We start from the raw sequence: 24,994 nt of genomic DNA on the forward strand, positions 1-24,994 counted from the left end.
AATTATAATGGTGCACTATTACAATGGCATTTCCTTTCCGGCCCCACATTCACAGAGCCAAGATAGGACATGCCGCTGCTATCAAAATTCAGGCGTCCAAGCAAAAAGTTGCTGGCAGCGGTGGGATTCGAACCCACGCCCCCGAAGAGACTGGTGCCTTAAACCAGCGCCTTAGACCGCTCGGCCACGCTACCGCCATGATCCGCTTAAATGAATTTTATTGGAATTTCAACGTTTGCTGGCCTAGAACGCCTATAAACAAGGCGCTGAAGAAATACTTTGTGTGCTCCTTCCCAAATGTAAAAAATGCACAGGAAATATATTAAATACCTACGGAAGACAGCTCTCCACAGTATGATTATCCAACTTTAGTACGCTTAGCTGCTTAAAGGTTTTGATTAGGAAACATCAAGAAGAGCTACGGCAAATCATATAGACTGCCAAAGATGCAGTAAAACTTGGTTAGCTCAACCTGGCAAGGTGGCTATATGTTACCGCTCCGTTTCGTAGGGGTTGCAGGTAAACATAATCATCATAGTTAAAGATAAATAAAATATTCCAATCATTAGATACGCGTAAATATGTCAGGAGACTTGCATGGATTTGAATGCAACGACAATATCTAAAGAACAATCTTTGGGACTTCTTTCAAAGGTATTTCTCGTTCATCGTTACAGATTAACTTCTGGAGCTGCGCATAGCGCTAAACAAAGTAAAATAGACGTGAAAATGGCGATGCTGTGCTTACTAATCATAATAGTGCACTATTACAATGGCATTTCATTTCCGGCCCCACATTCACAGAGCCAAGATACGACATGCCGCTGCTATCAAAATTCAGCCGTCCAAACAAAAAGTTGTTGGCAGCGGTGGGATTCGAACCCACGCCCCCGAAGAGACTGGTGCCTTAAACCAGCGCCTTAGACCGCTCGGCCACGCTACCGCCATCATCCGCTTAAATGAATTTTATTGCAATTCCAATGTTCGCTGGCCTAGAACGCCTATAAACAAGGCGCTGAAGAAATACTTTGTGTGCTCCTTCTCAAATGTAAAAAATGCACAGGAAATATATCAAATACCTACGGAAGACAGCTCTCCACAGTATGATTACACGTCTTTAGTACGCTTAGCTGCTTAAATGTTTTGATTAGGAAACATCAAGAAGAGCTACGGCAAATCATATAGACTGCCAAAGATGCAGTAAAACTTGGTTAGCTCAACCTGGCAAGGTGGCTACATGTTACCGGCCCGTTTCGTAGGGGTTGCAGGTAAACATAATCATCATAGTTAAAGATGAATAAAATATTCCAATCTTTAGATAAGCGTAGATACGTCAGGTGACATGCATGGAATTGAATGCAACGAAAGTATCTAAACAACAATCTTTGGGACTTAGTTCAAAGGTATTTCTCGTTCATCTTTACAGATTAACTTCTGGAGCTGTGCATTGCGCTAAACAAAGTAACATAGACGTGAAAATGGCGATACTATGCTTACTAATCATAATAGTGCACTATTATAATGGTATTTCCGTTCCCGCCCCACATTCAAAGACCAGAGATACGACATGTCGCTGCCATCAAAATTAAGGCGGCCAAGCAAAAAGTTATTGGCAGCGGTGGGATTCGAAACCACACCCCCGAAGAGACTGGTGCCTTAAACCAGCGCCTTAGACCGCTCGGCCACGCTACCGCCATGAGCGGCTTAAATGAATTTTATTGCAATTCCAATGTTTGCTGGCCTAGAACGCCTATAAACAAGGCGCTGAAGAAATACTTTGTGTGCTCCTTCTCAAATGTAAAAAAATGCACAGGAAATATATCAAATACCTACGGAAGACACCTCTCTACAGTATGATTACACGACTTTAGTACGCTTAGCTGATTAAAGGTTTTCATTAGGAAACTTCATGAAGAGCTCCGCAATATCATACAGACTGCCAAAGATGCAGCAAAACCTGATTAGCTCAACCTGGAAAGTTGGCTATATGTTACCGCCCGGTTTCGTAGAGGGTGCAAATAAACATATACATCATAGTTAAAGATAAATAAAATATTCCAATCATTAGATGCGCGTAAATACGTCAGGTGACTTGCATGGATTTGAATGCAACGAAAACATCTAAAGAACAATCTTTGGGACTTCTTTCAAAGGTATTTCTCGTTCATCGTTACAGATTAACTTCTGGAGCTGCGCATTGCGCTAAACAAAGTAAAATAGACGTGAAAACGGCGATGCTGTGTTTACTAATTATAATGGTGCACTATTACAATGGCATTTCCTTTCCGGCCCCACATTCACAGAGCCAAGATAGGACATGCCGCTGCTATCAAAATTCAGGCGTCCAAGCAAAAAGTTGCTGGCAGCGGTGGGATTCGAACCCACGCCCCCGAAGAGACTGGTGCCTTAAACCAGCGCCTTAGACCGCTCGGCCACGCTACCGCCATGATCCGCTTAAATGAATTTTATTGGAATTTCAACGTTTGCTGGCCTAGAACGCCTATAAACAAGGCGCTGAAGAAATACTTTGTGTGCTCCTTCCCAAATGTAAAAAATGCACAGGAAATATATTAAATACCTACGGAAGACAGCTCTCCACAGTATGATTATCCAACTTTAGTACGCTTAGCTGCTTAAAGGTTTTGATTAGGAAACATCAAGAAGAGCTACGGCAAATCATATAGACTGCCAAAGATGCAGTAAAACTTGGTTAGCTCAACCTGGCAAGGTGGCTATATGTTACCGCTCCGTTTCGTAGGGGTTGCAGGTAAACATAATCATCATAGTTAAAGATAAATAAAATATTCCAATCATTAGATACGCGTAAATATGTCAGGAGACTTGCATGGATTTGAATGCAACGACAATATCTAAAGAACAATCTTTGGGACTTCTTTCAAAGGTATTTCTCGTTCATCGTTACAGATTAACTTCTGGAGCTGCGCATAGCGCTAAACAAAGTAAAATAGACGTGAAAATGGCGATGCTGTGCTTACTAATCATAATAGTGCACTATTACAATGGCATTTCATTTCCGGCCCCACATTCACAGAGCCAAGATACGACATGCCGCTGCTATCAAAATTCAGCCGTCCAAACAAAAAGTTGTTGGCAGCGGTGGGATTCGAACCCACGCCCCCGAAGAGACTGGTGCCTTAAACCAGCGCCTTAGACCGCTCGGCCACGCTACCGCCATCATCCGCTTAAATGAATTTTATTGCAATTCCAATGTTCGCTGGCCTAGAACGCCTATAAACAAGGCGCTGAAGAAATACTTTGTGTGCTCCTTCTCAAATGTAAAAAATGCACAGGAAATATATCAAATACCTACGGAAGACAGCTCTCCACAGTATGATTACACGTCTTTAGTACGCTTAGCTGCTTAAATGTTTTGATTAGGAAACATCAAGAAGAGCTACGGCAAATCATATAGACTGCCAAAGATGCAGTAAAACTTGGTTAGCTCAACCTGGCAAGGTGGCTACATGTTACCGGCCCGTTTCGTAGGGGTTGCAGGTAAACATAATCATCATAGTTAAAGATGAATAAAATATTCCAATCTTTAGATAAGCGTAGATACGTCAGGTGACATGCATGGAATTGAATGCAACGAAAGTATCTAAACAACAATCTTTGGGACTTAGTTCAAAGGTATTTCTCGTTCATCTTTACAGATTAACTTCTGGAGCTGTGCATTGCGCTAAACAAAGTAACATAGACGTGAAAATGGCGATACTATGCTTACTAATCATAATAGTGCACTATTATAATGGTATTTCCGTTCCCGCCCCACATTCAAAGACCAGAGATACGACATGTCGCTGCCATCAAAATTAAGGCGGCCAAGCAAAAAGTTATTGGCAGCGGTGGGATTCGAAACCACACCCCCGAAGAGACTGGTGCCTTAAACCAGCGCCTTAGACCGCTCGGCCACGCTACCGCCATGATCCGCTTAAATGAATTTTATTGGAATTCCAACGTTTGCTGGCCTAGAACGCCTATAAACAAGGCGCTGAAGAAATACTTTGTGTACTCCTTCCCAAATGTAAAAAATGCACAGGAAATATATTAAATACCTACGGAAGACAGCTCTCCACAGTATGATTATCCAACTTTAGTACGCTTAGCTGCTTAAAGGTTTTGATTAGGAAACATCAAGAAGAGCTACGGCAAATCATATAGACTGCCAAAGATGCAGTAAAACTTGGTTAGCTCAACCTGGCAAGGTGGCTATATGTTACCGCTCCGTTTCGTAGGGGTTGCAGGTAAACATAATCATCATAGTTAAAGATAAATAAAATATTCCAATCATTAGATACGCGTAAATATGTCAGGAGACTTGCATGGATTTGAATGCAACGACAATATCTAAAGAACTATCTTTGGGACTTCTTTCAAAGGTATTTCTCGTTCATCGTTACAGATTAACTTCTGGAGCTGCGCATTGCGCTAAACAAAGTAAAATAGACGTGAAAATGGCGATGCTGTGCTTACTAATCATAATAGTGCACTATTACAATGGCATTTCCTTTCCGGCCCCACATTCACAGAGCCAAGATACGACATGCCGCTGCTATCAAAATTCAGGCGTCCAAACAAAAAGTTGTTGGCAGCGGTGGGATTCGAACCCACGCCCCCGAAGAGACTGGTGCCTTAAACCAGCGCCTTAGACCGCTCGGCCACGCTACCGCCATCGTCCGCTTAAATGAATTTTATTGCAATTCCAATGTTCGCTGGCCTAGAACGCCTATAAACAAGGCGCTGAAGAAATACTTTGTGTGCTCCTTCTCAAATGTAAAAAATGCACAGGAAATATATCAAATACCTACGGAAGACAGCTCTCCACAGTATGATTACACGTCTTTAGTACGCTTAGCTGCTTAAAGGTTTTGATTAGGAAACATCAAGAAGAGCTACGGAAAATCATATAGACTGCCAAAGATGCAGTAAAACTTGGTTAGCTCAACCTGGGAAGGTGGCTATATGTTACCGCCCCGTTTCGTAGGGGTTGCAGGTAAACATAATCATCATAGTTTAAGATAAATAAAATATTCCAATCTTTAGATAAGCGTAAATACGTCAGGTGACATGCATGGATTTGAATGCAACGAAAGTATCTAAACAACAATCTTTGGGACTTAGTTCAAAGGTATTTCTCGTTCATCTTCACCGATTAACTTCTGGAGCTGTGCATTGCGCTAAACAAAGTAACATAGCCGTGAAAATGGCGATGCTATGCTTACTAATCATAATAGTGCACTATTATAATGGTATTTCCGTTCCCGCCCCACATTCAAAGACCCAAGATACGACATGCCGCTGCTATCAAAATTCAGGCGTCCAAGCAAAAAGTTGTTGGCAGCGGTTGGATTCGAACCCACGCCCCCGAAGAGACTGGTGCCTTAAACCAGCGCCTTAGGCCGCTCGGCCACGCTACCGCCATGAGCGGCTTAAATGAATTTTATTGCAATTCCAATGTTTGCTGGCCTAGAACGCCTATAAACAAGGCGCTGAAGAAATACTTTGTGTGCTCCTTCTCAAATGTAAAAAATGCACAGGAAATATATCAAATACCTACGGAAGACAGCTCTCCACAGTATGATTACACGTCTTTAGTACGCTTAGCTGCTTAAAGGTTTTGATTAGGAAACATCAAGAAGAGCTACGGCAAATCATATAGACTGCCAAAGATGCAGTAGAACTTGGTTAGCTCAACCTGGCAAGGTGGCTATATGTTACCGCCCCGTTTCGTAGGGGTTGCAGGTAAACATAATCATCATAGTTAAAGATGAATAAAATATTCCAATCTTTAGATAAGCGTAGATACGTCAGGTGACATGCATGGATTTGAATGCAACGAAAGTATCTAAACAACAATCTTTGGGACTTAGTTCAAAGGTATTTCTCGATCATCTTTACAGATTAACTTCTGGAGCTGTGCATTGCGCTAAACAAAGTAACATAGACGTGAAAATGGCGATACCATGGTTACTAATCATAATAGTGCACTATTATAATGGTATTTCCGTTCCCACCCCACATTCAAAAACCAGAGATACGACATGCCGCTGCTATCAAAATTAAGGCGGCCAAGCAAAAAGTTATTGGCAGCGGTGGGATTTGAAACCACGCCCCCGAAGAGACTGGTGCCTTAAACCAGCGCCTTAGACCGCTCGGCCACGCTACCGCCATGAGTGGCTTAAATGAATTTCATTGCAATTCCAATGTTTGCTGGCCTAGAACGGCGATAAACAAGGCGCTGAAGAAACACTTTGTGTGCTCCTTCCCAAATGTAAGAAATGCACAGGAAATATATCAAATATTTACGGAAGACAGCTCTCTACAGTATGATTACACGACTTTAGTACGCTTAGCTGCTTAAAGGTTTTCATTAGGAAACTTCATGAAGAGCTCCGCAAAATCATACAGACTGCCAAAGATGCAGCAAAACCTGATTAGCTCAACCTGGAAAGTTGGCTATATGTTACCGCCCGGTTTCGTAGAGGGTGCAAATAAACATATACATCATAGTTAAAGATAAATAAAATATTCCAATCATTAGATACGCGTAAATACGTCAGGTGACTTGCATGGATTTGAATGCAACGAAAATATCTAAAGAACAATCTTTGGGACTTCTTTCAAAGGTATTTCTCGTTCATCGTTACAGATTAACTTCTGGAGCTGCGCATTGCGCTAAACAAAGTAAAATAGACGTGAAAACGGCGATGCTGTGCTTACTAATCATAATGGTGCACTATTACAATGGCATTTCCTTTCCGGCCCCACATTCACAGAGCCAAGATAGGACATGCCGCTGCTATCAAAATTCAGGCGTCCAAGCAAAAAGTTGCTGGCAGCGGTGGGATTCGAACCCACGCCCCCGAAGAGACTGGTGCCTTAAACCAGCGCCTTAGACCGCTCGGCCACGCTACCGCCATGATCCGCTTAAATGAATTTTATTGGAATTCCAACGTTTGCTGGCCTAGAACGCCTATAAACAAGGCGCTGAAGAAATACTTTGTGTGCTCCTTCTCAAATGTAAAAAATGCACAGGAAATATATCAAATACCTACGGAAGACAGCTCTCCACAGTATGATTACACGTCTTTAGTACGCTTAGCTGCTTAAAGGTTTTGATTAGGAAACATCAAGAAGAGCTACGGAAAATCATATAGACTGCCAAAGATGCAGTAAAACTTGGTTAGCTCAACCTGGCAAGGTGGCTATATGTTACCGCCCCGTTTCGTAGGGGTTGCAGGTAAACATAATCATCATAGTTAAAGATAAATAAAATATTCCAATCTTTAGATTAGCGTAAATACGTCAGGTGACATGCATGGATTTGAATGCAACGAAAGTATCTAAACAACAATCTTTGGGACTTAGTTCAAAGGTATTTCTCGTTCATCTTTACAGATTAACTTCTGGAGCTGCGCATTGCGCTAAACAAAGTAACATAGACGTGAAAATGGCGATGCTATGCTTACTAATCATAATGGTGCACTATTATAATGGTATTTCCGTTCCCGCCCCACATTCAAAGACCCAAGATACGACATGCCGCTGCTATCGAAATTCAGGCGTCCAAGCAAAAAGTTGTTGGCAGCGGTTGGATTCGAACCCACGCCCGCGAAGAGACTGGTGCCTTAAACCAGCGCCTTAGGCCGCTCGGCCACGCTACCGCCATGAGCGGCTTAAATGAATTTTATTGCAATTCCAATGTTTGCTGGCCTAGAACGCCTATAAACAAGGCGCTGAAGAAATACTTTGTGTGCTGCTTCTCAAATGTAAAAAATGCACAGGAAATATATCAAATACCTACGGAAGACAGCTCTCCACAGTATGATTACACGTCTTTAGTACGCTTAGCTGCTTAAAGGTTTTGATTAGGAAACATCAAGAAGAGCTACGGCAAATCATATAGACTGCCAAATATGCAGTAGAACTTGGTTAGCTCAACCTGGCAAGGTGGCTATATGTTACCGCCCCGTTTCGTAGGGGTTGCAGGTAAACATAATCATCATAGTTAAAGATGAATAAAATATTCCAATCTTTAGATAAGCGTAGATACGTCAGGTGACATGCATGGATTTGAATGCAACGAAAGTATCTAAACAACAATCTTTGGGACTTAGTTCAAAGGTATTTCTCGATCATCTTTACAGATTAACTTCTGGAGCTGTGCATTGCGCTAAACAAAGTAACATAGACGTGAAAATGGCGATACCATGCTTACTAATCATAATAGTGCACTATTATAATGGTATTTCCGTTCCCGCCCCACATTCAAAAACCAGAGATACGACATGCCGCTGCTATCAAAATTAAGGCGGCCAAGCAAAAATTATTGGCAGCGGTGGGATTTGAAACCACGCCCCCGAAGAGACTCGTGCCTTAAACCAGCGCCTTAGACCGCTCGGCCACGCTACCGCCATGAGTGGCTTAAATGAATTTCATTGCAATTCCAATGTTTGCTGGCCTAGAACGGCGATAAACAAGGCGCTGAAGAAACACTTTGTGTGCTCCTTCCCAAATGTAAGAAATGCACAGGAAATATATCAAATATTTACGGAAGACAGCTCTCTACAGTATGATTACACGACTTTAGTACGCTTAGCTGCTTAAAGGTTTTCATTAGGAAACTTCATGAAGAGCTCCGCAAAATCATACAGACTGCCAAAGATGCAGCAAAACCTGATTAGCTCAACCTGGAAAGTTGGCTATATGTTACCGCCCGGTTTCGTAGAGGGTGCAAATAAACATATACATCATAGTTAAAGATAAATAAAATATTCCAATCATTAGATACGCGTAAATACGTCAGGTGCCTTGCATGGATTTGAATGCAACGAAAATATCTAAACAACAATCTTTGGGACTTCTTTCAAAGGTATTTCTCGTTCATCGTTACAGATTAACTTCTGGAGCTGCGCATTGCGCTAAACAAAGTAAAATAGACGTGAAAACGGCGATGCTGTGCTTACTAATCATAATGGTGCACTATTACAATGGCATTTCCTTTCCGGCCCCACATTCACAGAGCCAAGGTAGGACATGCCGCTGCTATCAAAATTCAGGCGTCCAAGCAAAAAGTTGCTGGCAGCGGTGGGATTCGAACCCACGCCCCCGAAGAGACTGGTGCCTTAAAGCAGCGCCTTAGACCGCTCGGCCACGCTACCGCCATGATCCGCATAAATGAATTTTATTGGAATTCCAACGTTTGCTGGCCTTGAACGCCTATAAACAAGGCGCTGAAGAAATACTTTGTGTGCTCCTTCTCAAATGTAAAAAATGCACAGGAAATATATCAAATACCTACGGAAGACAGCTCTCCACAGTATGATTACACGTCTTTAGTACGCTTAGCTGCTTAAAGGTTTTGATTAGGAAACATCAAGAAGAGCTACGGAAAATCATATAGGCTGCCAAAGATGCAGTAAAACTTGGTTAGCTCAACCTGGCAAGGTGGCTATATGTTACCGCCCCGTTTCGTAGGGGTTGCAGGTAAACATAATCATCATAGTTAAAGATAAATAAAATATTCCAATCTTTAGATAAGCGTAAATACGTCAGGTGACATGCATAGATTTGAATGCAACGAAAGTATCTAAACAACAATCTTTGGGACTTAGTTCAAAGGTATTTCTCGTTCATCTTTACAGATTAACTTCTGGAGCTGCGCATTGCGCTAAACAAAGTAACATAGACGTGAAAATGGCGATGCTATGCTTACTAATCATAATGGTGCACTATTATAATGGTATTTCCGTTCCCGCCCCACATTCAAAGACCCAAGATACGACATGCCGCTGCTATCGAAATTCAGGCGTCCAAGCAAAAAGTTGTTGGCAGCGGTTGGATTCGAACCCACGCCCGCGAAGAGACTGGTGCCTTAAACCAGCGCCTTAGGCCGCTCGGCCACGCTACCGCCATGAGCGGCTTAAATGAATTTTATTGCAATTCCAATGTTTGCTGGCCTAGAACGCCTATAAACAAGGCGCTGAAGAAATACTTTGTGTGCTCCTTCTCAAATGTAAAAAATGCACAGGAAATATATCAAATACCTACGGAAGACAGCTCTCCACAGTATGATTACACGTCTTTAGTACGCATAGCTGCTTAAAGGTTTTGATTAGGAAACATCAAGAAGAGCTACGGCAAATCATATAGACTGCCAAAGATGCAGTAGAACTTGGTTAGCTCAACCTGGCAAGGTGGCTATATGTTACCGCCCCGTTTCGTAGGGGTTGCAGCTAAACATAATCATCATAGTTAAAGATGAATAAAATATTCCAATCTTTAGATAAGCGTAGATACGTCAGGTGACATGCATGGATTTGAATGCAACGAAAGTATCTAAACAACAATCTTTGGGACTTAGTTCAAAGGTATTTCTCGATCATCTTTACAGATTAACTTCTGGAGCTGTGCATTGCGCTAAACAAAGTAACATAGACGTGAAAATGGCGATACCATGCTTACTAATCATAATAGTGCACTATTATAATGGTATTTCCGTTCCCGCCCCACATTCAAAAACCAGAGATACGACATGCCGCTGCTATCAAAATTAAGGCGGCCAAGCAAAAAGTTATTGGCAGCGGTGGGATTTGAAACCACGCCCCCGAAGAGACTGGTGCCTTAAACCAGCGCCTTAGACCGCTCGGCCACGCTACCGCCATGAGTGGCTTAAATGAATTTCATTGCAATTCCAATATTTGCTGGCCTAGAACGGCGATAAACAAGGCGCTGAAGAAACACTTTGTGTGCTCCTTCCCAAATGTAAGAAATGCACAGGAAATATATCAAATATTTACGGAAGACAGCTCTCTACAGTATGATTACACGACTTTAGTACGCTTAGCTGCTTAAAGGTTTTCATTAGGAAACTTCATGAAGAGCTCCGCAAAATCATACAGACTGCCAAAGATGCAGCAAAACCTGATTAGCTCAACCTGGAAAGTTGGCTATATGTTACCGCCCGGTTTCGTAGAGGGTGCAAATAAACATATACATCATAGTTAAAGATAAATAAAATATTCCAATCATTAGATACGCGTAAATACGTCAGGTGACTTGCATGGATTTGAATGCAACGAAAATATCTAAAGAACAATCTTTGGGACTTCTTTCAAAGGTATTTCTCGTTCATCGTTACAGATTAACTTCTGGAGCTGCGCATTGCGCTAAACAAAGTAAAATAGACGTGAAAACGGCGATGCTGTGCTTACTAATCATAATGGTGCACTATTACAATGGCATTTCCTTTCCGGCCCCACATTCACAGAGCCAAGATAGGACATGCCGCTGCTATCAAAATTCAGGCGTCCAAGCAAAAAGTTGCTGGCAGCGGTGGGATTCGAACCCACGCCCCCGGAGAGACTGGTGCCTTAAACCAGCGCCTTAGACCGCTCGGCCACGCTACCGCCATGATCCGCTTAAATGAATTTTATTGGAATTCCAACGTTTGCTGGCCTAGAACGCCTATAAACAAGGCGCTGAAGAAATACTTTGTGTGCTCCTTCCCAAATGTAAGAAATGCACAGGAAATATAATAAATACCTACGGAAGACAGCTCTCCACAGTATGATTATCCAACTTTAGTACGTTTAGCTGCTTAAAGGTTTTGATTAGGAAACATCAAGAAGAGCTACGGCAAATCATATAGACTGCCAAAGATGCAGTAAAACTTGGTTAGCTCAACCTGGCAAGGTGGCTATATGTTACCGCTCCGTTTCGTAGGGGTTGCAGGTAAACATAATCATCATAGTTAAAGATAAATAAAATATTCCAATCATTAGATACGCGTAAATATGTCAGGAGACTTGCATGGATTTGAATGCAACGACAATATCTAAAGAACAATCTTTGGGACTTCTTTCAAAGGTATTTCTCGTTCATCGTTACAGATTAACTTCTGGAGCTGCGCATAGCGCTAAACAAAGTAAAATAGACGTGAAAATGGCGATGCTGTGCTTACTAATCATAATAGTGCACTATTACAATGGCATTTCATTTCCGGCCCCACATTCACAGAGCCAAGATACGACATGCCGCTGCTATCAAAATTCAGGCGTCCAAACAAAAAGTTGTTGGCAGCGGTGGGATTCGAACCCACGCCCCCGAAGAGACTGGTGCCTTAAACCAGCGCCTTAGACCGCTCGGCCACGCTACCGCCATCATCCGCTTAAATGAATTTTATTGCAATTCCAATGTTCGCTGGCCTAGAACGCCTATAAACAAGGCGCTGAAGAAATACTTTGTGTGCTCCTTCTCAAATGTAAAAAATGCACAGGAAATATATCAAATACCTACGGAAGACAGCTCTCCACAGTATGATTACACGTCTTTAGTACGCTTAGCTGCTTAAAGGTTTTGATTAGGAAACATCAAGAAGAGCTACGGAAAATCATATAGACTGCCAAAGATGCAGTAAAACTTGGTTAGCTCAACCTGGGAAGGTGGCTATATGTTACCGCCCCGTTTCGTAGGGGTTGCAGGTAAACATAATCATCATAGTTAAAGATAAATAAAATATTCCAATCTTTAGATAAGCGTAAATACGTCAGGTGACATGCATGGATTTGAATGCAACGAAAGTATCTAAACACCAATCTTTGGGACTTCTTTCAAAGGTATTTCTCGTTCATCTTTACAGATTAACTTCTGGAGCTGTGCATTGCGCTAAACAAAGTAACATAGACGTGAAAATGGCGATGCTATGCTTACTAATCATAATAGTGCACTATTATAATGGTATTTCCGTTCCCACCCCACATTCAAAGACCCAAGATACAACATGCCGCTGCTATCAAAATTCAGGCGTCCAAGCAAAAAGTTGTTGGCAGCGGTTGGATTCGAACCCACGCCCCCGAAGAGACTGGTGCCTTAAACCAGCGCCTTAGGCCGCTCGGCCACGCTACCGCCATGAGCGGCTTAAATGAATTTTATTGCAATTCCAATGTTTGCTGGCCTAGAACGCCTATAAACAAGGCGCTGAAGAAATACTTTGTGTGCTCCTTCTCAAATGTAAAAAAATGCACAGGAAATATATCAAATACCTACGGAAGACACCTCTCTACAGTATGATTACACGACTTTAGTACGCTTAGCTGATTAAAGGTTTTCATTAGGAAACTTCATGAAGAGCTCCGCAATATCATACAGACTGCCAAAGATGCAGCAAAACCTGATTAGCTCAACCTGGAAAGTTGGCTATATGTTACCGCCCGGTTTCGTAGAGGGTGCAAATAAACATATACATCATAGTTAAAGATAAATAAAATATTCCAATCATTAGATACGCGTAAATACGTCAGGTGACTTGCATGGATTTGAATGCAACGAAAACATCTAAAGAACAATCTTTGGGACTTCTTTCAAAGGTATTTCTCGTTCATCGTTACAGATTAACTTCTGGAGCTGCGCATTGCGCTAAACAAAGTAAAATAGACGTGAAAACGGCGATGCTGTGTTTACTAATTATAATGGTGCACTATTACAATGGCATTTCCTTTCCGGCCCCACATTCACAGAGCCAAGATAGGACATGCCGCTGCTATCAAAATTCAGGCGTCCAAGCAAAAAGTTGCTGGCAGCGGTGGGATTCGAACCCGCGCCCCCGAAGAGACTGGTGCCTTAAACCAGCGCCTTAGACCGCTCGGCCACGCTACCGCCATGATCCGCTTAAATGAATTTTATTGGAATTTCAACGTTTGCTGGCCTAGAACGCCTATAAACAAGGCGCTGAAGAAATACTTTGTGTGCTCCTTCCCAAATGTAAAAAATGCACAGGAAATATATTAAATACCTACGGAAGACAGCTCTCCACAGTATGATTATCCAACTTTAGTACGCTTAGCTGCTTAAAGGTTTTGATTAGGAAACATCAAGAAGAGCTACGGCAAATCATATAGACTGCCAAAGATGCAGTAAAACTTGGTTAGCTCAACCTGGCAAGGTGGCTATATGTTACCGCTCCGTTTCGTAGGGGTTGCAGGTAAACATAATCATCATAGTTAAAGATAAATAAAATATTCCAATCATTAGATACGCGTAAATATGTCAGGAGACTTGCATGGATTTGAATGCAACGACAATATCTAAAGAACAATCTTTGGGACTTCTTTCAAAGGTATTTCTCGTTCATCTTTACAGATTAACTTCTGGAGCTGTGCATTGCGCTAAACAAAGTAACAAAGCCGTGAATATGGCGATGCTATGCTTACTAATCATAATATTGCACTATTATAATGGTATTTCCGTTCCCGCCCCACATTCAAAGACCTAAGATACGACATGCCGCTGCTATCAAAATTCAGGCGTCCAAGCAAAAAGTTGTTGGCAGCGGTTGGATTCGAACCCACGCCCCCGAAGAGACTGGTGCCTTAAACCAGCGCCTTAGGCCGCTCGGCTACGCTACCGCCATGAGCGGCTTAAATGAATTTTATTGCAATTCCAATGTTTGCTGGCCTAGAACGCCTATAAACAAGGCGCTGAAGAAATACTTTGTGTGCTCCTTCTCAAATGTAAAAAATGCACAGGAAATATATCAAATACCTACGGAAGACAGCTCTCCACAGTATGATTACACGTCTTTAGTACGCTTAGCTGCTTAAATGTTTTGATTAGGAAACATCAAGAAGAGCTACGGCAAATCATATAGACTACCAAAGATGCAGTAAAACTTGGTTAGCTCAACCTGGCAAGGTGGCTACATGTTACCGGCCCGTTTCGTAGGGGTTGCAGGTAAACATAATCATCATAGTTAAAGTTGAATAAAATATTCCAATCTTTAGATAAGCGTAGATACGTCAGGTGACATGCATGGAATTGAATGCAACGAAAGTATCTAAACAACAATCTTTGGGACTTAGTTCAAAGGTATTTCTCGTTCATCTTTACAGATTAACTTCTGGAGCAGTGCATTGCGCTAAACAAAGTAACATAGACGTGAAATTGGCGATACTATGCTTACTAATCATAATAGTGCACTATTATAATGGTATTTCCGTTCCCGCCCCACATTCAAAGACCAGAGATACGACATGTCGCTGCCATCAAAATTAAGGCGGCCAAGCAAAAAGTTATTGGCAGCGGTGGGATTCGAAACCACACCCCCGAAGAGACTGGTGCCTTAAACCAGCGCCTTAGACCGCTCGGCCACGCTACCACCATGATCCGCTTAAATGAATTTTATTGGAATTCCAACGTTTGCTGGCCTAGAACGCCTATAAACAAGGCGCTGAAGAAATACTTTGTGTACTCCTTCCCAAATGTAAAAAATGCACAGGAAATATATTAAATACCTACGGAAGACAGCTCTCCACAGTATGATTATCCAACTTTAGTACGCTTAGCTGCTTAAAGGTTTTGATTAGGAAACATCAAGAAGAGCTACGGCAAATCATATAGACTGCCAAAGATGCAGTAAAACTTGGTTAGCTCAACCTGGCAAGGTGGCTATATGTTACCGCTCCGTTTCGTAGGGGTTGCAGGTAAACATAATCATCATAGTTAAAGATAAATAAAATATTCCAATCATTAGATACGCGTAAATATGTCAGGAGACTTGCATGGATTTGAATGCAACGACAATATCTAAAGAACTATCTTTGGGACTTCTTTCAAAGGTATTTCTCGTTCATCGTTACAGATTAACTTCTGGAGCTGCGCATTGCGCTAAACAAAGTAAAATAGACGTGAAAATGGCGATGCTGTGCTTACTAATCATAATAGTGCACTATTACAATGGCATTTCCTTTCCGGCCCCACATTCACAGAGCCAAGATACGACATGCCGCTGCTATCAAAATTCAGGCGTCCAAACAAAAAGTTGTTGGCAGCGGTGGGATTCGAACCCACGCCCCCGAAGAGACTGGTGCCTTAAACCAGCGCCTTAGACCGCTCGGCCACGCTACCGCCATCATCCGCTTAAATGAATTTTATTGCAATTCCAATGTTCGCTGGCCTAGAACGCCTATAAACAAGGCGCTGAAGAAATACTTTGTGTGCTCCTTCTCAAATGTAAAAAATGCACAGGAAATATATCAAATACCTACGGAAGACAGCTCTCCACAGTATGATTACACGTCTTTAGTACGCTTAGCTGCTTAAAGGTTTTGATTAGGAAACATCAAGAAGAGCTACGGAAAATCATATAGACTGCCAAAGATGCAGTAAAACTTGGTTAGCTCAACCTGGGAAGGTGGCTATATGTTACCGCCCCGTTTCGTAGGGGTTGCAGGTAAACATAATCATCATAGTTTAAGATAAATAAAATATTCCAATCTTTAGATAAGCGTAAATACGTCAGGTGACATGCATGGATTTGAATGCAACGAAAGTATCTAAACAACAATCTTTGGGACTTAGTTCAAAGGTATTTCTCGATCATCTTTACAGATTAACTTCTGGAGCTGTGCATTGCGCTAAACAAAGTAACATAGACGTGAAAATGGCGATACCATGCTTACTAATCATAATAGTGCACTGTTATAATGGTATTTCCGTTCCCGCCCCACATTCAAAAACCAGAGATACGACATGCCGCTGCTATCAAAATTAAGGCGGCCAAGCAAAAAGCTATTGGCAGCGGTGGGATTTGAAACCACGCCCCCGAAGAGACTGGTGCCTTAAACCAGCGCCTTAGACCGCTCGGCCACGCTACCGCCATGAGTGGCTTAAATGAATTTTATTGCAATTCCAATGTTTGCTGGCCTAGAACGCCTATAAACAAGGCGCTGAAGAAATACTTTGTGTGCTCCTTCTCAAATGTAAAAAATGCACAGGAAATATATCAGATACCTACGGAAGACAGCTCTCCACAGTATGATTACACGTCTTTAGTACGCTTAGCTGCTTAAAGGTTTTGATTAGGAAACATCAAGAAGAGCTACGGCAAATCATATAGACTGCCAAAGATGCAGTAGAACTTGGTTAGCTCAACCTGGCAAGGTGGCTATATGTTACCGCCCCGTTTCGTAGGGGTTGCAGGTAAACATAATCATCATAGTTAAAGATGAATAAAATATTCCAATCTTTAGATAAGCGTAGATACGTCAGGTGACATGCATGGATTTGAATGCAACGAAAGTATCTAAACAACAATCTTTGGGACTTAGTTCAAAGGTATTTCTCGATCATCTTTACAGATTAACTTCTGGAGCTGTGCATTGCGCTAAACAAAGTAACATAGACGTGAAAATGGCGATACCATGCTTACTAATCATAATAGTGCACTGTTATAATGGTATTTCCGTTCCCGCCCCACATTCAAAAACCAGAGATACGACATGCCGCTGCTATCAAAATTAAGGCGGCCAAGCAAAAAGCTATTGGCAGCGGTGGGATTTGAAACCACGCCCCCGAAGAGACTGGTGCCTTAAACCAGCGCCTTAGACCGCTCGGCCACGCTACCGCCATGAGTGGCTTAAATGAATTTCATTGCAATTCCAATGTTTGCTGGCCTAGAACGGCGATAAACAAGGCGCTGAAGAAACACTTTGTGTGCTCCTTCCCAAATGTAAGAAATGCACAGGAAATATATCAAATATTTACGGAAGACAGCTCTCTACAGTATGATTACACGACTTTAGTACGCTTAGCTGCTTAAAGGTTTTCATTAGGAAACTTCATGAAGAGCTCCGCAAAATCATACAGACTGCCAAAGATGCAGCAAAACCTGATTAGCTCAACCTGGAAAGTTGGCTATATGTTACCGCCCGGTTTCGTAGAGGGTGCAAATAAACATATACATCATAGTTAAAGATAAATAAAATATTCCAATCATTAGATACGCGTAAATACGTCAGGTGACTTGCATGGATTTGAATGCAACGAAAATATCTAAAGAACAATCTTTGGGACTTCTTTCAAAGGTATTTCTCGTTCATCGTTACAGATTAACTTCTGGAGCTGCGCATTGCGCTAAACAAAGTAAAATAGACGTGAAAACGGCGATGCTGTGCTTACTAATCATAATGGTGCACTATTACAATGGCATTTCCTTTCCGGCCCCACATTCACAGAGCCAAGATAGGACATGCCGCTGCTATCAAAATTCAGGCGTCCAAGCAAAAAGTTGCTGGCAGCGGTGGGATTCGAACCCACGCCCCCGAAGAGACTGGTGCCTTAAACCAGCGCCTTAGACCGCTCGGCCACGCTACCGCCATCATCCGCTTAAATGAATTTTATTGCAATTCCAATGTTCGCTGGCCTAGAACGCCTATAAACAAGGCGCTGAAGAAATACTTTGTGTGCTCCTTCTCAAATGTAAAAAATGCACAGGAAATATATCAAATACCTACGGAAGACAGCTCTCCACAGTATGATTACACGTCTATAGTACGCTTAGCTGCTTAAAGGTTTTGATTAGGAAACATCAAGAAGAGCTACGGCAAATCATATAGACTGCCAAAGATGCAGTAAAACTTGGTTAGCTCAACCTGGCAAGGTGGCTATATGTTACCGCTCCGTTTCGTAGGGGTTGCAGGTAAACATAATCATCATAGTTAAAGATAAATAAAATATTCCAATCATTAGATACGCGTAAATATGTCAGGAGACTTGCATGGATTTGAATGCAACGACAATATCTAAAGAACAATCTTTGGGACTTCTTTCAAAGGTATTTCTCGTTCATCGTTACAGATTAACTTCTGGAGCTGCGCATAGCGCTAAACAAAGTAAAATAGACGTGAAAATGGCGATGCTGTGCTTACTAATCATAATAGTGCACTATTACAATGGCATTTCCTTTCCGGCCCCACATTCACAGAGCCAAGATACGACATGCCGCTGCTATCAAAATTCAGGCGTCCAAACAAAAAGTTGTTGGCAGCGGTGGGATTCGAACCCACGCCCCCGAAGAGACTGGTGCCTTAAACCAGCGCCTTAGACCGCTCGGCCACGCTACCGCCATCATCCGCTTAAATGAATTTTATTGCAATTCCAATGTTCGCTGGCCTAGAACGCCTATAAACAAGGCGCTGAAGAAATACTTTGTGTGCTCCTTCTCAAATGTAAAAAATGCACAGGAAATATATCAAATACCTACGGAAGACAGCTCTCCACAGTATGATTACACGTCTATAGTACGCTTAGCTGCTTAAAGGTTTTGATTAGGAAACATCAAGAAGAGCTACGGAAAATCATATAGACTGCCAAAGATGCAGTAAAACTTGGTTAGCTCAACCTGGGAAGGTGGCTATATGTTACCGCCCCGTTTCGTAGGGGTTGCAGGTAAACATAATCATCATAGTTAAAGATAAATAAAATATTCCAATCTTTAGATAAGCGTAAATACGTCAGGTGACATGCATGGATTTGAATGCAACGAAAGTATCAAAACAACAATCTTTGGGACTTCTTTCAAAGGTATTTCTCGTTCATCTTTACAGATTAACTTCTGGAGCTGTGCATTGCGCTAAACAAAGTAACATAGACGTGAAAATGGCGATGCTATGCTTACTAATCATAATAGTGCACTATTATAATGGTATTTCCGTTCCCGCCCCACATTCAAAGACCCAAGATACGACATGCCGCTGCTATCAAAATTCAGGCGTCCAAGCAAAAAGTTGTTGGCAGCGGTTGGATTCGAACCCACGCCCCCGAAGAGACTGGTGCCTTAAACCAGCGCCTTAGGCCGCTCGGCCACGCTACCGCCATGAGCGGCTTAAATGAATTTTATTGCAATTCCAATGTTTGGTGGCCTAGAACGCCTATAAACAAGGCGCTGAAGAAATACTTTGTGTGCTCCTTCTCAAATGTAAAAAAATGCACAGGAAATATATCAAATATTTACGGAAGACAGCTCTCTACAGTATGATTACACGACTTTAGTACGCTTAGCTGCTTAAAGGTTTTCATTAGGAAACTTCATGAAGAGCTCCGCAAAATCATACAGACTGCCAAAGATGCAGCAAAACCTGATTAGCTCAACCTGGAAAGTTGGCTATATGTTACCGCCCGGTTTCGTAGAGGGTGCAAATAAACATATACATCATAGTTAAAGATAAATAAAATATTCCAATCATTAGATACGCGTAAATACGTCAGGTGACTTGCATGGATTTGAATGCAACGAAAATATCTAAAGAACAATCTTTGGGACTTCTTTCAAAGGTATTTCTCGTTCATCGTTACAGATTAACTTCTGGAGCTGCGCACTGCGCTAAACAAAGTAAAATAGACGTGAAAACGGCGATTCTGTGCTTACTAATCATAATGGTGCACTATTACAATGGCATTTCCTTTCCGGCCCCACATTCACAGAGCCAAGATAGGACATGCCGCTGCTATCAAAATTCAGGCGTCCAAGCAAAAAGTTGCTGGCAGCGGTGGGATTCGAACCCACGCCCCCGAAGAGACTGGTGCCTTAAACCAGCGCCTTAGACCGCTCGGCCACGCTACCGCCATCATCCGCTTAAATGAATTTTATTGCAATTCCAATGTTCGCTGGCCTAGAACGCCTATAAACAAGGCGCTGAAGAAATACTTTGTGTGCTCCTTCTCAAATGTAAAAAATGCACAGGAAATATATCAAATACCTACGGAAGACAGCTCTCCACAGTATGATTACACGTCTATAGTACGCTTAGCTGCTTAAAGGTTTTGATTAGGAAACATCAAGAAGAGCTACGGCAAATCATATAGACTGCCAAAGATGCAGTAAAACTTGGTTAGCTCAACCTGGCAAGGTGGCTATATGTTACCGCTCCGTTTCGTAGGGGTTGCAGGTAAACATAATCATCATTGTTAAAGATAAATAAAATATTCCAATCATTAGATACGCGTAAATATGTCAGGAGACTTGCATGGATTTGAATGCAACGACAATATCTAAAGAACAATCTTTGGGACTTCTTTCAAAGGTATTTCTCGTTCATCGTTACAGATTAACTTCTGGAGCTGCGCATAGCGCTAAACAAAGTAAAATAGACGTGAAAATGGCGATGCTGTGCTTACTAATCATAATAGTGCACTAATATAATGGCATTTCCGTTCCCGCCACACATTCACAGAGCCAAGATACGACATGCCGCTGCTATCAAAATTCAGGCGTCCAAACAAAAAGTTGTTGGCAGCGGTGGGATTCGAACCCACGCCCCCGAAGAGACTGGTGCCTTAAACCAGCGCCTTAGACCGCTCGGCCACGCTACCGCCATCATCCGCTTAAATGAATTTTATTGCAATTCCAATGTTCGCTGGCCTAGAACGCCTATAAACAAGGCGCTGAAGAAATACTTTGTGTGCTCCTTCTCAAATGTAAAAAATGCACAGGAAATATATCAAATACCTACGGAAGACAGCTCTCCACAGTATGATTACACGTCTTTAGTACGCTTAGCTGCTTAAAGGTTTTGATTAGGAAACATCAAGAAGAGCTACGGAAAATCATATAGACTGCCAAAGATGCAGTAAAACTTGGTTAGCTCAACCTGGGAAGGTGGCTATATGTTACCGCCCCGTTTCGTAGGGGTTGCAGGTAAACATAATCATCATAGTTAAAGATAAATAAAATATTCCAATCTTTAGATAAGCGTAAATACGTCAGGTGACATGCATGGATTTGAATGCAACGAAAGTATCTAAACAACAATCTTTGGGACTTCTTTCAAAGGTATTTCTCGTTCATCTTTACAGATTAACTTCTGGAGCTGTGCATTGCGCTAAACAAAGTAACATAGACGTGAAAATGGCGATGCTATGCTTACTAATCATAATAGTGCACTATTATAATGGTATTTCCGTTCCCGCCCCACATTCAAAGACCCAAGATACGACATGCCGCTGCTATCAAAATTCAGGCGTCCAAGCAAAAAGTTGTTGGCAGCGGTTGGATTCGAACCCACGCCCCCGAAGAGACTGGTGCCTTAAACCAGCGCCTTAGGCCGCTCGGCCACGCTACCGCCATGAGCGGCTTAAATGAATTTTATTGCAATTCCAATGTTTGCTGGCCTAGAACGCCTATAAACAAGGCGCTGAAGAAATACTTTGTGTGCTCCTTCTCAAATGTAAAAAAATGCACAGGAAATATATCAAATACCTACGGAAGACACCTCTCTACAGTATGATTACACGACTTTAGTACGCTTAGCTGCTTAAAGGTTTTCATTAGGAAACTTCATGAAGAGCTCCGCAAAATCATACAGACTGCCAAAGATGCAGCAAAACCTGATTAGCTCAACCTGGAAAGTTGGCTATATGTTACCGCCCGGTTTCGTAGAGGGTGCAAATAAACATATACATCATAGTTAAAGATAAATAAAATATTCCAATCATTAGATACGCGTAAATACGTCAGGTGACTTGCATGGATTTGAATGCAACGAAAATATCTAAGGAACAATCTTTGGGACTTCTTTCAAAGGTATTTCTCGTTCATCGTTACAGATTAACTTCTGGAGCTGCGCACTGCGCTAAACAAAGTAAAATAGACGTGAAAACGGCGATTCTGTGCTTACTAATCATAATGGTGCACTATTACAATGGCATTTCCTTTCCGGCCCCACATTCACAGAGCCAAGATAGGACATGCCGCTGCTATCAAAATTCAGGCGTCCAAGCAAAAAGTTGCTGGCAGCGGTGGGATTCGAACCCACGCCCCCGAAGAGACTGGTGCCTTAAACCAGCGCCTTAGACCGCTCGGCCACGCTACCGCCATGATCCGCTTAAATGAATTTTATTGGAATTTCAACGTTTGCTGGCCTAGAACGCCTATAAACAAGGCGCTGAAGAAATACTTTGTGTGCTCCTTCCCAAATGTAAAAAATGCACAGGAAATATATTAAATACCTACGGAAGACAGCTCTCCACAGTATGATTATCCAACTTTAGTACGCTTAGCTGCTTAAAGGTTTTGATTAGGAAACATCAAGAAGAGCTACGGCAAATCATATAGACTGCCAAAGATGCAGTAAAACTTGGTTAGCTCAACCTGGCAAGGTGGCTATATGTTACCGCCCCGTTTCGTTGGGGTTGCAGGTAAACATAATCATCATAGTTAAAGATAAATAAAATATTCCAATCATTAGATACGCGTAAATATGTCAGGAGACTTGCATGGATTTGAATGCAACGACAATATCTAAAGAACAATCTTTGGGACTTCTTTCAAAGGTATTTCCCGTTCATCTTTACAGATTAACTTCTGGAGCTGTGCATTGCGCTAAACAAAGTAACAAAGCCGTGAATATGGCGATGCTATGCTTACTAATCATAATATTGCACTATTATAATGGTATTTCCGTTCCCGCCCCACATTCAAAGACCCAAGATACGACATGCCGCTGCTATCAAAATTCAGGCGTCCAAGCAAAAAGTTGTTCGCAGCGGTTGGATTCGAACCCACGCCCCCGAAGAGACTGGTGCCTTAAACCAGCGCCTTAGGCCGCTCGGCTACGCTACCGCCATGAGCGGCTTAAATGAATTTTATTGCAATTCCAATGTTTGCTGGCCTAGAACGCCTATAAACAAGGCGCTGAAGAAATACTTTGTGTGCTCCTTCTCAAATGTAAAAAATGCACAGGAAATATATCAAATACCTACGGAAGACAGCTCTCCACAGTATGATTACACGTCTTTAGTACGCTTAGCTGCTTAAAGGTTTTGATTAGGAAACATCAAGAAGAGCTACGGCAAATCATATAGACTGCCAAAGATGCAGTAAAACTTGGTTAGCTCAACCTGGCAAGGTGGCTACATGTTACCGCCCCGTTTCGTAGGGGTTGCAGGTAAACATAATCATCATAGTTAAAGATGAATAAAATATTCCAATCTTTAGATAAGCGTAGATACGTCAGGTGACATGCATGGATTTGAATGCAACGAAAGTATCTAAAGAACAATCTTTGGGACTTCTTTCAAAGGTATTTCTCGTTCATCGTTACAGATTAACTTCTGGAGCTGTGTATTGCGCTAAACAAAGTAACATAGACGTGAAAATGGCGATACTATGCTTACTAATCATAATAGTGCACTATTATAATGGTATTTCCGTTCCCGCCCCACATTCAAAGACCAGAGATACGACATGCCGCTGCCATCAAAATTAAGGCGGCCAAGCAAAAAGTTATTGGCAGCGGTGGGATTCGAAACCACACCCCCGAAGAGACTGGTGCCTTAAACCAGCGCCTTAGACCGCTCGGCCACGCTACCGCCATCATCCGCTTAAATGAATTTTATTGCAATTCCAATGTTCGCTGGCCTAGAACGCCTATAAACAAGGCGCTGAAGAAATACTTTGTGTGCTCCTTCCCAAATGTAAAAAATGCACAGGAAATATAATAAATACCTACGGAAGACAGCTCTCCACAGTATGATTATCCAACTTTAGTACGCTTAGCTGCTTAAAGGTTTTGATTAGGAAACATCAAGAAGAGCTACGGCAAATCATATAGACTGCCAAAGATGCAGTAAAACTTGGTTAGCTCAACCTGGCAAGGTGGCTATATGTTACCGCTCCGTTTCGTAGGGGTTGCAGGTAAACATAATCATCATTGTTAAAGATAAATAAAATATTCCAATCATTAGATACGCGTAAATATGTCAGGAGACTTGCATGGATTTGAATGCAACGACAATATCTAAAGAACAATCTTTGGGACTTCTTTCAAAGGTATTTCTCGTTCATCGTTACAGATTAACTTCTGGAGCTGCGCATAGCGCTAAACAAAGTAAAATAGACGTGAAAATGGCGATGCTGTGCTTACTAATCATAATAGTGCACTAATATAATGGCATTTCCGTTCCCGCCACACATTCACAGAGCCAAGATACGACATGCCGCTGCTATCAAAATTCAGGCGTCCAAACAAAAAGTTGTTGGCAGCGGTGGGATTCGAACCCACGCCCCCGAAGAGACTGGTGCCTTAAACCAGCGCCTTAGACCGCTCGGCCACGCTACCGCCATCATCCGCTTAAATGAATTTAATTGCAATTCCAATGTTCGCTGGCCTAGAACGCCTATAAACAAGGCGCTGAAGAA

At 42.1% G+C, this 24,994-nt stretch overlaps 1 protein-coding gene and 31 non-coding genes across 32 annotated transcripts in view; 1 reads left to right on the top strand and 31 right to left on the bottom strand.

Annotated features, from left to right (window-relative positions):
• The window catches only part of LOC142574577 (uncharacterized), a 97,506-nt gene that overhangs the window by 21,679 nt on the left and 50,833 nt on the right, over positions 1–24,994 (top strand). The window lies entirely within an intron of this gene.
• On the bottom strand, positions 113–194 carry TRNAL-AAG (transfer RNA leucine (anticodon AAG)). Its single transcript has one exon. It is a non-coding gene; the product is annotated as a tRNA-Leu (tRNA).
• Positions 862–943, bottom strand: TRNAL-AAG (transfer RNA leucine (anticodon AAG)). The gene has a single exon. It is a non-coding gene; the product is annotated as a tRNA-Leu (tRNA).
• TRNAL-AAG (transfer RNA leucine (anticodon AAG)) lies at positions 1,611–1,692 on the bottom strand. Its single transcript has one exon. It is a non-coding gene; the product is annotated as a tRNA-Leu (tRNA).
• Positions 2,361–2,442, bottom strand: TRNAL-AAG (transfer RNA leucine (anticodon AAG)). Its single transcript has one exon. It is a non-coding gene; the product is annotated as a tRNA-Leu (tRNA).
• On the bottom strand, positions 3,110–3,191 carry TRNAL-AAG (transfer RNA leucine (anticodon AAG)). Its single transcript has one exon. It is a non-coding gene; the product is annotated as a tRNA-Leu (tRNA).
• On the bottom strand, positions 3,859–3,940 carry TRNAL-AAG (transfer RNA leucine (anticodon AAG)). The gene has a single exon. It is a non-coding gene; the product is annotated as a tRNA-Leu (tRNA).
• Positions 4,608–4,689, bottom strand: TRNAL-AAG (transfer RNA leucine (anticodon AAG)). Its single transcript has one exon. It is a non-coding gene; the product is annotated as a tRNA-Leu (tRNA).
• Positions 5,357–5,438, bottom strand: TRNAL-AAG (transfer RNA leucine (anticodon AAG)). Its single transcript has one exon. It is a non-coding gene; the product is annotated as a tRNA-Leu (tRNA).
• Positions 6,106–6,187, bottom strand: TRNAL-AAG (transfer RNA leucine (anticodon AAG)). Its single transcript has one exon. It is a non-coding gene; the product is annotated as a tRNA-Leu (tRNA).
• On the bottom strand, positions 6,855–6,936 carry TRNAL-AAG (transfer RNA leucine (anticodon AAG)). Its single transcript has one exon. It is a non-coding gene; the product is annotated as a tRNA-Leu (tRNA).
• Positions 8,352–8,433, bottom strand: TRNAL-AAG (transfer RNA leucine (anticodon AAG)). The gene has a single exon. It is a non-coding gene; the product is annotated as a tRNA-Leu (tRNA).
• Positions 9,101–9,182, bottom strand: TRNAL-AAG (transfer RNA leucine (anticodon AAG)). The gene has a single exon. It is a non-coding gene; the product is annotated as a tRNA-Leu (tRNA).
• On the bottom strand, positions 10,599–10,680 carry TRNAL-AAG (transfer RNA leucine (anticodon AAG)). The gene has a single exon. It is a non-coding gene; the product is annotated as a tRNA-Leu (tRNA).
• On the bottom strand, positions 11,348–11,429 carry TRNAL-AAG (transfer RNA leucine (anticodon AAG)). Its single transcript has one exon. It is a non-coding gene; the product is annotated as a tRNA-Leu (tRNA).
• On the bottom strand, positions 12,097–12,178 carry TRNAL-AAG (transfer RNA leucine (anticodon AAG)). Its single transcript has one exon. It is a non-coding gene; the product is annotated as a tRNA-Leu (tRNA).
• TRNAL-AAG (transfer RNA leucine (anticodon AAG)) lies at positions 12,846–12,927 on the bottom strand. The gene has a single exon. It is a non-coding gene; the product is annotated as a tRNA-Leu (tRNA).
• On the bottom strand, positions 13,596–13,677 carry TRNAL-AAG (transfer RNA leucine (anticodon AAG)). The gene has a single exon. It is a non-coding gene; the product is annotated as a tRNA-Leu (tRNA).
• Positions 14,345–14,426, bottom strand: TRNAL-AAG (transfer RNA leucine (anticodon AAG)). Its single transcript has one exon. It is a non-coding gene; the product is annotated as a tRNA-Leu (tRNA).
• On the bottom strand, positions 15,094–15,175 carry TRNAL-AAG (transfer RNA leucine (anticodon AAG)). Its single transcript has one exon. It is a non-coding gene; the product is annotated as a tRNA-Leu (tRNA).
• TRNAL-AAG (transfer RNA leucine (anticodon AAG)) lies at positions 15,843–15,924 on the bottom strand. Its single transcript has one exon. It is a non-coding gene; the product is annotated as a tRNA-Leu (tRNA).
• TRNAL-AAG (transfer RNA leucine (anticodon AAG)) lies at positions 16,592–16,673 on the bottom strand. The gene has a single exon. It is a non-coding gene; the product is annotated as a tRNA-Leu (tRNA).
• On the bottom strand, positions 17,341–17,422 carry TRNAL-AAG (transfer RNA leucine (anticodon AAG)). The gene has a single exon. It is a non-coding gene; the product is annotated as a tRNA-Leu (tRNA).
• Positions 18,090–18,171, bottom strand: TRNAL-AAG (transfer RNA leucine (anticodon AAG)). The gene has a single exon. It is a non-coding gene; the product is annotated as a tRNA-Leu (tRNA).
• On the bottom strand, positions 18,839–18,920 carry TRNAL-AAG (transfer RNA leucine (anticodon AAG)). The gene has a single exon. It is a non-coding gene; the product is annotated as a tRNA-Leu (tRNA).
• Positions 19,588–19,669, bottom strand: TRNAL-AAG (transfer RNA leucine (anticodon AAG)). The gene has a single exon. It is a non-coding gene; the product is annotated as a tRNA-Leu (tRNA).
• TRNAL-AAG (transfer RNA leucine (anticodon AAG)) lies at positions 20,338–20,419 on the bottom strand. The gene has a single exon. It is a non-coding gene; the product is annotated as a tRNA-Leu (tRNA).
• On the bottom strand, positions 21,087–21,168 carry TRNAL-AAG (transfer RNA leucine (anticodon AAG)). Its single transcript has one exon. It is a non-coding gene; the product is annotated as a tRNA-Leu (tRNA).
• On the bottom strand, positions 21,836–21,917 carry TRNAL-AAG (transfer RNA leucine (anticodon AAG)). The gene has a single exon. It is a non-coding gene; the product is annotated as a tRNA-Leu (tRNA).
• Positions 22,586–22,667, bottom strand: TRNAL-AAG (transfer RNA leucine (anticodon AAG)). The gene has a single exon. It is a non-coding gene; the product is annotated as a tRNA-Leu (tRNA).
• On the bottom strand, positions 24,084–24,165 carry TRNAL-AAG (transfer RNA leucine (anticodon AAG)). Its single transcript has one exon. It is a non-coding gene; the product is annotated as a tRNA-Leu (tRNA).
• On the bottom strand, positions 24,833–24,914 carry TRNAL-AAG (transfer RNA leucine (anticodon AAG)). The gene has a single exon. It is a non-coding gene; the product is annotated as a tRNA-Leu (tRNA).

This window comes from Dermacentor variabilis, chromosome 3, assembly GCF_050947875.1.
Source record: "Dermacentor variabilis isolate Ectoservices chromosome 3, ASM5094787v1, whole genome shotgun sequence".
In the NCBI taxonomy this organism is placed as follows: domain Eukaryota; kingdom Metazoa; phylum Arthropoda; class Arachnida; order Ixodida; family Ixodidae; genus Dermacentor; species Dermacentor variabilis.